The sequence below is a fragment of the Podarcis bocagei genome (assembly GCF_964188305.1).
Source record: "Podarcis bocagei genome assembly, chromosome: 8".
In the NCBI taxonomy this organism is placed as follows: domain Eukaryota; kingdom Metazoa; phylum Chordata; class Lepidosauria; order Squamata; family Lacertidae; genus Podarcis; species Podarcis bocagei.
This window is the reverse complement of record NC_138133.1, coordinates 15,043,384-15,057,005: the sequence shown is the minus strand read 5'-3', so window position 1 is coordinate 15,057,005 and position 13,622 is coordinate 15,043,384. Positions and strand designations below refer to the sequence as shown.

Genomic DNA, 13,622 nt, shown 5'->3' with positions numbered 1-13,622 from the left:
CTAAACTGGCAATAGTAGATGTTTAAGAACAGAATATAGCATCGCCCACATTCCAAGCATTCAGGTGCCAAAGCATTAAGTTATAGCCCACATTAAGCTATTGTAGCCTGAGGTGAAGGAACTCTCAAAGAATCCCAGGAAGATTTGGGAGGGAAGAAAAGGAGATCAAAAAGAGAGAGGTGGCAAATTGGCTTTTCTTGACACATTTTTAACTAGAATAAGCTAAGTCACAGTCTGAGAATCCTTTGCAGGAGCAGTGCTTTTGAACAGAAGATCCAGTACTACCCTGTTAAAGAGTTTTCCCTAAGCTTGAAATAAGTTGTTTGTCCTGTGCTTTGGGGCAGAGGGCAGAATCTTTTGACAGAATCTTCTTTTGGTCTGGAATGTCATTTCCTTTCTGTTGGGATTGACTGCATGCTACCTAGAGGCAAGGCTGCTTAAAGTGGTATGATACTGCTTTAAACATTAAGTGTGGCCTTTGTCTTTTATTTAGCACTGCTGCAACAGGGATTCTCATTCTTTTTCCAGCTCCTTCTAACAACAGCATTGTGAAGTAAATCACCACAATAGATTCAGCTCCTGTTTACAAGACGTAGGAGTGACGTAGATGAATAGGGATGGAGGGAGGAGTATCCCTTAATTGGGAGCACCGCCATTTCTAGGGGACGTGTTCTTTATTCTCTTGCTGTGATTATTAAAGATTATAACTGGTAAGCCGTTCCTTTCATTTGATCTCTTATCTACTGCCATGGGGAAAAGAAACAGATTCCCCGAAGCCTGACATGGCACCAGATTCAATCCCAGCAATCTCCCGTAAAACGATATTGGATAGCAGGTCTGTAAAAGGATCCTGGAGAGCCACTGCCAGTCAGTGTGGCAGCTAGACCATCAGGTCCACAAGGTGACTGCTAGGGTCATCCACACACCCCAATGCATCATTGTGAGGAAGAGAACTTTAATTTGTGGTGAGGCATTGAAGTGATTGCCTGAGCCACCACTGCTTTGCAAACTGGTGGTGCTGCAGGCAAGGTCTGTGGACATCTCAGCCACCCAGTGGCATAGCGTGGGTTGCCATCACCCAGGGCAAAGCAAACATCCTTGCTACTGCCCACTGACAGGCTGGAACGAAGGGGCAATAATTCAGTGACCTACCAGAGTTGCTAATGCAGTGCATAATGAGCATCAAGCATGGCAGATGGGAGATTGGTCGGGAGCAGGTATCTTTCTAAAATAATTTTTATTTGGTTTTACATATTCAAAATTATAATCCTACCATAACATATCCACAGCTGGAAGATTCCTCCGAAACTCTGGAATTCCCACCTTTCCCTCCATGGGTTCTGTTGTTAAACCTTTTCTACTGCAATTTTTTTCAAAAATCCCAAGTTTTTTATAACTCCATTATATCCAAAGTTCTCATTACATTACAAATAATATTACAGTCCTGCTAGTGTTTTCAACTGCTTTAAGGTAACTTATAAATTTTCCCCATTCCTTATTAAAGTTTTGTTCTTCCTGGTTTCTGAGCTTTCCAGTCCGTTTTGCCATTTCAGCATAGTCCAACAACTTCATTTTCTGCTCCCTTGGAATTTCAGCACCTACAATTCCTAATGGAAAAGCCTCTGGCTTCTAAAATAAGTTATTTTAAACATTTATTTTTTTTCAGTTCAGGAAGCAGGTATCTTTCGAAAGCCCTAGCAAGCAGCCATTGCCCAAATTCCATTCCTCAGTCTGCCAATGAACACTGAGAGATTTTCTGTGTGATGGAGAGGGTGGCATAGCTATTTTATATTACTTTTAAATAATAATAATAATAATAATAATAATAATAATAATAATAATAATAATGTGCCTCTAAGACTTTTACCCTCAGGGCCCACCCACACTATGCCACTGCAACCACTTAAGAGGTTTTCTTACAATGAAGCAGTGCATACATTTTGTTCGATAAATAGCATAGTGCAGTTTTCCCCTGAACTTTGGTCTCCCGCTGTTGTTGGACTACAACCCTCAACTTTCCTAGCTAGCAGGACCAGCGGACAGGGATGATAGGAATTCCAGTCCAAAAACAGTTGGAGACCCAAGTTTGGAAAACTCTACATCACACTGGCCCTGCACTCTTTATGGCCAGGGGCTGAATGAGTGGTTTTAATGTGGGATCAACAGTTAAAAGAAAAGTCCATATTTAAATCTAAGTTACAATCTTGCCAGTGCAAGTTTCCATTACAAACTGATAGAAACAAAACATGATTCCAGGCTAATGTTTTTGGAATAAGAATACAAAGCAGAAAACCCAAAATAAATAACGCCACGTTACTGGTTTTGCTCCTCAGGATATCAAGTCTTCCTACATTTTTATTCTTTTTGTTCATGGGCATTAAAGCACTTGCGTGTTAAAACAACATTTCCCCCACAGTCTATCTGCACCGATTCAACAAGGCAGGATGTCGGTGAACTAAAATTAAGCATTTCGGCTATGCATGTTTAAGATGATCGAAAAGTTGCAAAGTAAACTGGCAGCTGGAGTTTACACTCCGTAGAGAAAGAGGAAATAAAAGGGAAAGTGTTTTCCATAAAAGGACATTTTATAAACCACTTGACTGCCCACATACACACGCATGCGCACGGTAGCCAGGCTGAGCCACAGCTCATTATTTCAAATGTCTCTCTCCCCCACCCCCTCACTGAGGCTGTTTTACATACATACTGTGCACTAGGTAAAGGACCCCTGTATGGTTAAGTCCAGTCAAAGGCGCTTATCTCACTTTCAGGCTTAGGGAGCCGGTGTTTGTCCACAGACAGCTTTCCAAGTCATGTGGCCAGCATGACTAAACCGTTTCTGGCGCAATGGGACACTGTGATGGAAACCAGAACACATGGAAACCCCGTTTACCTTCCTGCCGCAGCGGTACCTATTTATCTACTTGTACTGGCGTGCTTTTGAACTGCTAGGTTGGCAGGAGCTGGGACAGAGCAACGGGAGCTCACCCCGTCGCATGGATTGAACAGTCAACCTTCTGATCGGCAAGCCCAAGAGGCTCAGTGGTTCAGACCATAGCACCACCCGCATCCTTGAACTGGATTCAACTGTGTACTAGAATCCATGTGCTCAGCTCATCTTATCTGCCAACACGAGCCACAAGAGCAAATAGGAAATTGTTGTCATTAGCTGTGTCTCGCTCTTCCCACTAGCCTCACCTAGATGCCTCGACGTTTGAAAGCTAAACATTGGCAACCCTAATGACAAGCTCCTGCAAATTATAAAATGCCAGCTGAGGGTGAATGGGAAAATCTGTAAGAGGCAAGGCTAGCTCCACAACTCGGAACACCCAACAAGGGTACCAGGGTATTCAGTACCTTGAAAACTCAGCCTCACTCACACATTAATTAATTGATTGATTGATTGATTGATTGATTGATTGATTTTGTATGCCGCCCTATACCCAGAGGTCTCAGGGCGGTTCACAGAATAAAATCATAATCCATAAATCAAAATAAGAACAATAACCCAATAACACTACCTCCAAAAGAGCCACATTTTAAAAGCGCAATAGATGTCCATCAGGTCAACCAAAGACCTGGTTAAAAAGGAATGTTTTGCCTGGCACCTAAAGGTGTATAATGAAGGCGCAAGGTGAACTTCCCTGGGGAGAGCATTCCACAGACAGGGAGCCACTGCAGAGAAGGCCCCATTCTCGTGTTGCCACCCTCCAGATCTCTTGAGGAGAGGGCACACAAAGTAGGGCCTCAGAAGATGATCTCAGGCTCTGGGTAGGTTCATATGGAAAGAGGTGGTCCTTGAGGTATTGCGGTCCTGAGCCATTGCTCCATATGTCCTCCAGCTGCCCCTAAATGTGGTCCTAGACCACTCGATGAGTGTTGCCCCTATCAACCAAATGCTCACATACATCTGCACAATCCTTCTGAAAACTGGCAAAATGGCTAAGCAGCAGGAAAAGAAACAGAAAGCCACACGTTTTAGAAGAGATTCCTGATATCCCGTATGTAGCAATTTGCACAGCTAGAATTGGCCAAGTACAATGGGCTTGCATGCAACAGTCACCAACACACACCACCACCCTTCAGCAAAGTGCATCCTCCCTGGGACACCTGAGATGCTTGGACCACACTGGAGCTGCCCCATGAAGAGTGATTAATGGTCCATGGTTACAATGGTCCGGCCGTTGGCCCAGCAACCAGCCTGGCTAATGTAGGCCACAGCTGCTGGAAGCTTCTGCCTTGTTGTCTTGTGGGGTTTAAGAGGTGGTGGCATTATTGAAGAACATGCCAGGGGTTATCTAAACTTAGAAAAGGAGCACTCCTCCGGATCTCTCCAGGAGCACAGAGGAGTTTAGAAAGAAGATTCCACCTAAACATTAGGAAGAACTTCCTGACAGTAAGAGCTGTTCGACAGTGGAATTTGCTGCCAAGGAGTGTGGTGGAGTCTCCTTCTTTGGAGGTCTTTAAGCAGAGGCTTGACAACCATATGTCAGGAGTGCTCTGATGGTGTTTCCTGCTTGGCAGGGGGTTGGACTCGATGGCCCTTGTGGTCTCTTCCAACTCTATGATTCTATGAGTCGGATGCAAGGAGGAAGAGAAGAATGGCAATAATGCACAATTTCATTGCCCGGGCAAAACGTGAAGTAGGACCCTAAGGGTGGCGACAACACTTTCCTTCCTCACTTTTCCACAACATTCCCGCCCCACTCTGAGCTGGTAGCAGGGGGACCAATGTCATGTGCTTAAACATCAGGGAAGGTGCCTGAAACATACTCAGAATCGAGTGTGAATTTCATGCTCTTTATTCAGCTCATAGTAGCAATGAATGCAACTTTCCCCAAAATGTCTAGCTATATATACATTATTTACACAATGGGCCCCGTGTGATTGGCTAATTCCGGGCTGCTCCTGTAGACCAATCAGGTTGCGGATTCACCTCCTCCAGAAGCCTGATTGGCTGCTCCTGCAGGCCAATCAGGTCGCTGATTCACTTCTTCCAGGAGCCTGATTGGGTGGCTCCTGTGGACCAATCAGACTGCTGCATTCTGGATCCTATTGCTCTAGGATTAAACTCAGTACATAACACTGCCACACATCCCAAGCAAGCTGGCCTATGCAGTAGGATTCCATCACTATTGATTGAAAAATGGTGGTGACATCAGAAAGAAAGGCTAGGGACAATTTGGGCAGTGTTCATAACTAATTGCTCCTTCAATGTTTCCATGGTTGGAGTGGAGAGAGCTTTTACTTTGTTTTCCTTCTCCCTGTTGGGAGTTTCTCGGGGCTCTATTCTTGGCCCTTTACAATGTACATTGTACCCAAGTAGCCTCATCACATCCCATGGCTTTCAGTTCCACACAGAACTTTTTTCCAGCCAGAACTCACTGGAACTCCATTCCAGCACTTCTCAGGTGGGCACCATAATAAGAGAACAAGGGGGGTGTTCATGGTGAGTTCTGGCACCTTTTTCTAGAAAAAATGCACTGGTTCCACCCATATGCTCAGTTGTAGCTCTCCATACCAGAATATTCTCCCTTCCTCTTGCCCCCAATCTGCAACTTCCTCTGCTGTTTCCATACTTTGTGACCATCTCAAAGGGCCAGATATGTCCTAACCGTCCAAAGTGCCAGATATGTCCAGGACCAAACATCTCATCAATCCTTCCAATGATGATCACTGTTCACCTCTTGTGGGTCACAGTAAAGTTCTTCCCATTTTGAAGCTACTAGTTTGCCTTGTGAGTTTATTATTGTCATTTTGCTATCATTTCACGGTATTGTATTCCGAATTTTTACACCAATGATTTCCCCCGTGCAAAACAAAAAAAGTTTAGTTAATATTTTAAAACACATTGATTCCCCCCCCCCCAATATAAATATACACAACTCAAGGTTCTGGCACACAGATATGCTTGCCAGACATAACAGTATCCAGGCCGTAGCTGATAGATTTAGAAACACACTAGGCAGCGACATAAAACAGATCTCCACTGTTTGGAGTTCTGGGTTGCTTGCTACCGAATCTGCAGAGCAGGTCATTGACCCACAACCCATATGAACCAAATGCCTCACAAACAAAGAGTGTCACAAGGACTGTGTGAACAGTGTAGTCTAGAGTTAATTTCGGAATTGAGGAACTCAGTTGATGCAAATTGGGAGAGCTTCCTTGAGGGAAGAAACTTTAAATCACTGTTGCTAGAACTTTTAGCCACATTGGGTGTCGAGCCTAGGGGGCGCCGCAACTAAGACGGAAGTTGAGAGGTGAGGGAGCACCAAATTTTGGCCTTGCATGGAATTTGAAAGACCAAAGTCTTTCCCTACTGTCAAACAAACCACCAGTAAATTCTTCTGTGAAAGAACCACTGAGATCAATGGCAGCTTGGCAGGTCAGGCAAGAAAATTCTATTTGAGATCAGTTATATATGCTGTGGGCTAAACCACAGAGCCTAGGACTTGCCAATCAGAAGGTCGGCAGTTTGAATCCCAGCAACGGCGTGAGCTCCCATTGCTCAGTCCCTGCTCCTGCCAACCTAGCAGTTTGAAAGCACGTCAAAGTGCAAGTAGATAAATAGGTACCACTCCGGCAGGAAGGTAAATGGAGTTTCCGTGTGCTGTTCTGGTTCACCAGAAGCGGCTTAGTCATGCTGGCCACATGACCCGGAAGCTGTACGCCGGCTCCCTCGGCCAATAAAGCGAGATGAGCCTGCAGCCCCAGAGTCGGTCACGACTGGACCTAATGGTCAGGGGTCCCTTTACCTTTTTATATGTGGTGGACTTGTAAAACGGTAAGAGAGTATTGGGAAATGGTATATAATGAACTGGGGTGGGGGAGATGTTTAAAAGTACCTTTCCCAAAAAACCCAGAGTCCTTTATGTCGGGGATAATTCAGAGGGAGATTCCCAGGTGTTAAAAAAGACTATGTATCCTACTACGGCATCCCGTGTTTTGTCAGCCCCAAAATGGAAAACGAGCGAGGTCCCAACCAAAGAAGAATGGCAACTTAAACTAAGGAATACACACAGCTTGCAGATTTAACACAGAGAATAAAAGAACAAGAAGAACATACGTTCAAAGAAGACTGGAAAATGTTTACTGAGTATATGGGTGAAAATTGTGTTTGTTTAAAAACGTTGGCAGCATTAAGATAAATTCAACAGTGTAAATAAGATTTGATGGATGTAACATTGGATTACCGAATGGTTTACTTCATGGGTAGGCAAACTAAGGCCCGGGGCCGCATGCTGCCCAATCGCCTTCTAAATCTGGCCCACGGACAGTCCAGGAATCAGCATGTTTTTACATGAGTAGAATGTGTCCTTTTATTTAAAAATGCATCTCTGGGTTATTTGTGGGGCCTGCCTGGTGTTTTTACATGAGTAGAATGTGCGCTTTTATTTAAAATGCATCTCTGGGTTATTTGTGGGGCATAGGAATTCATTCATTATTATTTTTTCAAAATATAGTCCAGCCCCCCCCACAAGGTCTGAGGTACAGTGGACCGGCCCCCTGCTGAAAAAGTTTGCTGACCCCTGGTTTAGTTCATGTAAAACATGCAGGGATGTATGGTATGCAAATTGAACCACGGAAAGAGAAGAAGGGAAGTCATTGATTTAAGGTTGTTTAAATGAATATTTTGAAATGTAATTTAGAGATATGTGTGTGTGTGTGTGTGTGTGTGTGTGTGTGTGTGTGTATGTATATATGTATATGTACCGTATTTTTTGCTCTATAACACGCACCCGACCATAACACGCATGTAGTTTTTAGAGGAGGAAAATCTGTAGGCATGCCACCCGTAGGCATTCCCTCCATAACACGCACAGACATTTCCCCTTACTTTTTAGGAGGAAAAAAGTGAGTGTTGTGGTGCAAAAAATACGATATATATGTATGTATATGTATATCTCAGACCACATTATGTCTGCACCATCCCCAAGATTAGATCATGGTGCGAATCATGGTTGCAGCTATGATTCTAGGCATAGAAAAGCCTATTACTCTTGAGTTATGTATGTTATCTGACTTCATTCCGCTGTGACATTTTGTACAAATAAATCACTGTTAATTCTGCTGACTGGTCAGACCAGGTAACTGCCATTCTTTTTCCATATGGAAAATCAGCCCCCTGCCCCCACACACAAGCACAAAGATTGTTAGCGTGTGCAACATTCTTCAGACAATGCTTCAACACAGTTTAAGGAAAGTTGAGTGACCGAAATGAATTTTACAGGGAGGATGAGTTTTATAGAGGGAAATGTCTTTCTACTCCTCTAATTGGGTAGACACATCAGCCCTTGTTAGAGTACCTCATTAAATCATTTGTTGTTTATTGAGGCATGCACTGGAAGATTTCATTGGCTGGCTTTCAAGGGTCACTGAGAAACCTTTTCCCATTGAAATCAGAAATTAAGTTGTCTTTCAATGACTTTTTGATAAACATCGTTTGCATTTAACCCATGTTGGATGCATGTTTTATTGAGATTTGTGGTGTTGTCTTCCAAGAAAGCTGAACATAGCTTCTCGTATCTTTGTCATTAAAGTCTTGGTGGTTTTGCATAGAAAATTAATATAATTTGTTTAAGGTTGCCATATTTTCTTACTGCCTGTGCTCCTGTGCCTTCAACAGTGGCTCAATTCACCAACATATTAACAAGTGCAACTCTCATCTCTAAACTGTGAAAAACTTAACTTCACGATTCCTGCTGAACTAGTTTTTATTAAGACTCCCTCCAACCAAAACACTCTCTAGCAAGTTTGTTAAAGGCTGAGATGCATGGCAGATTATATTTTCTGGTCATTCATCAATTCTATGCTTGCTGATAAAAAAAAGTTTTCCTACATCAATTGCAGTAACGGCAATTGGATCCTGGTTCAAAGCTTCTTAAAAATCTGTCCATTGCCATTGAAGGACATTAGGTCCCTTCCATCAATATTTCACATAACACCAAAATAATGGACATATTCTACTCCAAACCTACCTTTTGGGACATCCCTGAGCTGGGTTATCATTTCAAGGCTTGAATCAGCTGCCTTCACCCAAAGGAATTACTTCATGGGATTATCATATCAGTTACAGGCAGGTGACTGGTAAGTATCTGATCATTAGAGGTGCTACAGTGGTGCCTCGCAAGACGAAATTAATTCGTTCCGCGAGTTTTGTCGTCTTGTGATTTTTTCCGTCTTGCGAAGCACGGTGTCGGGAAAGTTTTGGAAAAGCTTCAAAAATCACCAAAGTCTTTAAAAACCTCAAAAAAGGCTACCACACCGCGTTCTATGAGTAGCTCCTCGAAGTCAAGTCGCAACTGTATTAACGGTGTTAAGAAAAAGGAAACAAACTTGCAAGACGTTTCCGTCTTGTGAAGCAAGCCCATAGGGAAAATCGTCTTGCAAAGCAGCTCAAAAAACGAAAAACCCTTTCATCTAGCGAGTTTTTTTGTCTTGCGAGGCATTCGTCTTGCGAGGTACCGCTGTAATCAACAAAGAAGGGAGGGCATCTCCATAATATTTTTTAACCCTTGGTCCAAGTTGCCAGATTGGTTGTGTGTAAAAGCCAGAAATTTGGGATGGCTGCCAGAATATTTTCAGTAAAAGTAGTCCCCAGCATTTTTCTCATAGGAAAGTTGCTTGAGTTTAGTGTTCGTGTGCACATTAAGGAGCCCAGGTCACTAAGCTCATTCCCAGCACAACTGTATGTGAGAGATCTTTGCACATAAAATCGTAGAGTTGGAAGAGATCCACCTGCAGTGCAGGAATCCTGCCCACAGCCATCCCTGGGTGGGCTTGAACCACCAACTTTCTGGTTAACAGGTGTGCCACCTGAAGGTCATGTGTGGTTCCTCTATACCTGCTTCCCACAATAGCTGCTGAGCACACTGAAGCACTGCTCAGAGTTCAAGAAAAAGGAAGGAATAAAGGCAAAAACTACCTCCAGTTTTGGAGGCATTCTTGTTTACATTTAGGGTTCAATGATTCATCGCAACAGAATTACTACAACTCTGTGTGTGGTGTTTTCTTTTTGATTGTTATTGTGGTATGTATTATTGTTTTTATATGTAAATTACCCTATGATCTTCGGATGAAGGGTGGTATAGACCAGGGGTCAGCAACCTAAAGCCCATGGGCCACAAGCAGCCCATGGGGATCATTTAACCAGCCCATGGACCCCTGCCACCTGCTCGGTTGGATCCCGTGTGCTGCACTAAACCGGTGTGGAGCAGAGCAGGGACCGCCTTCCGTGACGCTGGCTGGCTTCCCATTGGCTATATTGGTAAAACCTATTGGTGTTTCACAACTTTCTGACTAGTTGCAGGACCTTAGCCAGACCTAGCAGAGTAAACGCAGAGTTCACGAAAGCAATTGGCAACTTGGCTGCAGACAGGATGGACGAAGCAGGAACCAGGAACTTGTAGTTAGGTGTTTATTATATACAGTGGACTATTAACAGGAACAGAATGAACACGGATCTTTGACTAGCTCTCTCATACACGATTCACAACTCCTACACTCAAACTCGTACTCGTACTAACACACATTCCAGTTAGTAGGCCATTAATCATTATTCCCGTGAGAGAGCTTGACCAATCATGGAGCTGTCTCCATGCCTCTGTATCACCAGGCAGACTTACTCCTTCACATTGCCTTGGCTGTTGGGCAAACCCTAATTGATTCTGTGTGTGTAGCTGCATGTATGCAGATTCCCAACAGGCTACAGGAAGCTCCTGCAGCCAATGGGAAGATGTGCACGCCTCCTCCACACCGGAAGGAGCGCCAGAAATAGCGTTTGCACTTGTTTGCTTGCTTGCATGCGCGCGTGCATGCGTGCACACTCCAGCCCACCACGGCGTCTGTGGGACCATGAACCGGCCCAAGCCACAAAAACTTTGCCAACCCCTGATATAGACTGTCGTAGTAGTAGTTGTTGTTGTTGTAAAAGGTAAAGGACCCCTGAACAGTTAAGTCCAGTCAAAGGCGACTATGGGGTTGTGGCGCTCATCTCACTTTCAGGCCGAGGGAGCAGGCGTTTGTCCACAGACAGCTTTCCAGGTCATGTGGCCAGCATAACTAAACAGCTTCAGGTGGAATGGAACACATGATGGAAACCAGAGCGCACCTTCCCACCACAGCAGTACCTATTTATCTACTTGCACTGGCATGCTTTCGAACTGCTAGGTTGGCAAGAGCTAGGACAGAGCAATGGGAGCTCACCCCGTTGCGGGGATTCAAACCGCCAACCTTCTGATTGGCAAGCCCAAGAGGCTCAGTGGTTTAGACGACAGTGCCACCTGCATCCCTTTTACCTATTATTATTACAGCTGTGATGTCTGTTGTAGTGACCAAGGATAAAAACCATTAACTGCAGTTTCTCCATTTTCTTTGTAAGTTAATGCCTTGGCCTCTGTGATGAACTGGATGATAATTTCTCAAGGACTAAACTAAGTATCTTAAATAAGTACTGTAAGCAGATGAAGAGATGTCTAGTTCTCACCAGAAGCTTACTCAACAATCACAGCTGGATTCTGTGCAGCCACATTCCCCTACTCTTCCAAGTTTCAATCACTTTGAACCACAAAAGCTGACTGCTCAAAATACTGATGCTTTCATTGCCTAAAAGAATAATGAAATTGAACAAGATGATGGATGACCAATGCAGTTTATCTTGCAAACAGACTGACCGCTTCTGTAAGTCCCATGAAACACAACCTAAAACTAACTTCTGAATCAACATGCAAAGGGATTGTGCTGTGAAACAGAAGAAGTGGGACTTAAAATGTTACTGGTGTATCTCCTCCCTCTTTACAGGAGTGTTCCTGCTCAGAGTTCTAGCCACCCATTCTTTCCAAGCAGAGCATTCCCACCCACTAGGAATGAAAGTTTTAACTCCACTGTTTCCTTGCATATCTGCATTTCTGGTCAGGTGTGCAAGTTCGCTGAAATTATTCTTGATGCCTGGAATGATAATACACAACAGTTTCCCAAGGGCCATATGCACACTAGAGTAAATGAAGGTAAAGGTAAAGGGACCCCTGACCACTAGGTCCGGTCGTGACCGACTCTGGGGTTACAGCGCTCATCTCGCTTTATTGGCCAAGGGAGCCGGAGTACAGCTTCCGGGTCATGTGGCCAGCATGACTAAGCCGCTTCTGGTGAACCAGAGCAGCGCACGGAAACGCTGTTTACCTTCCCACCGGAGCAGTACCTATTTATCTACTTGCACTTTGACGTGCTTTCGAACTGCTAGGTTGGCAGGCGCTGGGACCGAACAATTGGAGCTCACCCCGTCGCGGGGTTTTGAAACGCTGACTTTCTGATCGGCAAGTCCTAGGCTCTGTGGTTTAACCCACAGCGCCACCCGCGTCCCCCTAGAGTAAATTAGCACTCAGTAAATACTTCTCTCTAATCACCCTCTGATAGTCCCTATGCTTTTTTGCAGCTAGAATTCACCACAACTTAGTTCTGGCACCTCTCAAGTGGACACCATTGTCATTATAAGAGAACAAGGTGAATTCCAGCACCTCTTTTTTCCAGAAAAATAGCACTGCAGCCTTCTTAACCTGGTATCCTCCATAAAGTTTGAGCTACAATTTCCATTATATCTGGTTTTTGACCAGGGATGGCTTGGGGCTGATGGGAGCTATACATAGGATATGTCATTTTAGAGCCTGGGTAGGCAAACTAAGGCCCGCGGGCTGGATGCGTCCCAATCCCCTTCTAAATCTGGCCCTCGGATGGTCCGAGAATCAGCGTGTTTTTACATGAGTAGAATATGTCCTTTCATTTAAAATACATCTCTGGGTTATTTGTGGGGGCTGCCTGGTGTTTTTACATAAGTAGAATGTGTGCTTTTATTTAAAATTCATCTCTGGGTTATTTGTGGGGCATAGGAATTTGTTCATTTCCCCCTCCAAAATATAGTCTGGCCCCCCCCCACAAGGTCTGAGGGACAGTGGGCCGGCCCCCTGCTGAAAAAGTTTGCTGACCCCTGTTTTAGAGGGTGAAACTTAATTTTTGCTAATTTCTTTAGCGAGGGGTCTTAAAAATATTTTGGGTGTGTGTGTGAGGAAATCACTATTATTTTTGTGATTGGACAACATTTAGCTTGGTATGTCTACACTTGATGAAGAAGCACTTAAACTTCTTTCAGAAAACCAAAGAATTTTAATTTTACCTTCTGAAAATGTCAGGCAGGGCTAAATAGTAAATAATTATGATTGTAATTATATATAATATAACTGCAAATGCTTGGTAACCATTTCTAATTATTTCTATGCAGTTTTGCACACAAGAAAAACTAATGTATATTCATTTAACCAAAATATATTTTGAATTCCCAAGTCATGGTGCAACTTTTTAACACCCCTCATTTTTCTAATTTGAAAGTTGAAAAAATCAGTGTGCCCTAGAGCTATAGTCCCAAACATCTAGAGTGCATCAAAGAGGGGGAGGTTGTCCTACAGAAATCAACCCAGCAAACTTAGGTTTGAATCTAGAGCAAGCTTGACTCTCCATCACCATTTTGCCTCCATATTTTCAGAATCTATACACCTTCATTTTAGTATTGTCTAAAGCCATTTCGATACAGTACATATAAAATTAAGACTATAAATATTTAAAATATTTAAAAC

General features: G+C 43.7%; 1 protein-coding gene across 1 annotated transcript in view; it reads right to left on the bottom strand.

Moving 5' to 3' along the window:
• Nucleotides 1-13,622, bottom strand: part of BASP1 (brain abundant membrane attached signal protein 1) — an 80,364-nt gene that overhangs the window by 30,464 nt on the left and 36,278 nt on the right. The gene's annotated exons all lie outside the window — the stretch shown is intronic.